Genomic DNA, 1,338 nt, shown 5'->3' with positions numbered 1-1,338 from the left:
GCTGGGAAGTCAAAAATGAACTTTCTTGCTGGAATAGAATAAAACATAAAGTGGCTTTCAAATAAGACACCTTAACAGAATCTCTTTCAGGTATCATTAAACCCTTGCTTTGCTTTGACATTCAAGGGCTGTGAATGAAAGTTCGTATAATACTGTCTGCTGGCATTCAGACTATGAAGGGGGTTTGTTTCGTGATGCTTCTGTGAAAAATGGAATCAGATGAAGAAATTAATAAGTCTTTAAAGGCAGCTGAAGCTGTAACAGAACAGTAAGTAGGCAGCATTTTGTGGGTAGATCTGTTTTCCTAGGACTGATCTTATGCTCTAAATCTGGTGGATATTTTTCCAGGGAGTTCCATGAGATCAGACCCCCAATATAGCATGCAGACAAATGAGGAGCATCATGAGAAGGGAGATCAGAGGGACGTGGAAGATCAGGGACAAAATAAGGTATGGAACATCAGCTAGTGAGATACGGAGGAAAAGTTTAGCAAATCAGCAGATTTTTAGTCTGGAAACTATATTGCAGGGGTAGCTATGGTGCCAAATAGCCTGTGACCTGCCACCCAGGTTGTGATCGTACCATGTTCTGACCCTGCCTGAATGTGCCAGGGGTTAGATAAGGCAACGCTGCTGAACGAAACACGCAGGCTGCTGTGCAGAAATCAATTGGTGTCTGTGGAAGTTGAAAAATCCAGGTGGATTTTCTGGAACTAACGGGTTCCAGTTGCTGTTGCCAAAATAGAGCACTTCTTCAGCCTGTATTCCCATCTGTGTATCTGGGCTGCTGACAAGAACAGTTATAGATCAATACTTTAAGAAGATAATGCTTTATCCAGTCCTTTGAGTGCATCCTGAGAGATCAGTTGTTTCTTCTTAGGTCTTAGGAAAATGTTGATAAATCATGGAGGAAAGATGGCATCCTCCAAAGTGTTAGCTCGGTGAACAGGAGGATTTTCCCCAGAGTGACCAGAGAAGCCTTCCTAGAGAGATCCCTCTCCTATAGGTGAAACATGGGGAGCAAACATCAGCACTCTTGGATCCCATCCATCTCCTGCATTAGCTGCTGAAGAACCAGGCTCTTGCTACAGCCTTTCCTCTGGGAATAAGCAGCATGCTGCTTTTAGGCAGTGACTAATAAGTGGGCATTAAACAAAAGTAAATTTCATCTCATTTATTTATCTCTGTCTGTCCTGCAGTTTGTTCAGAGACTTACAGCACAATCCGTAAACTGTTCAGATTTTCAAGTTCTAAGAGCTTAGGTTACTTTACAAAACCAGCTTTGGAAATGTAACTGTTGCTGAATAATATTTGTTCAAACATACTTGTAAATCTTTCC

This window comes from Egretta garzetta, unplaced genomic scaffold, assembly GCF_000687185.1.
Source record: "Egretta garzetta isolate BGI_Z169 unplaced genomic scaffold, ASM68718v1 scaffold101, whole genome shotgun sequence".
NCBI classification, from domain to species: Eukaryota; Metazoa; Chordata; class Aves; order Pelecaniformes; family Ardeidae; genus Egretta; species Egretta garzetta.
Note: the sequence above shows the minus strand (reverse complement) of the source record.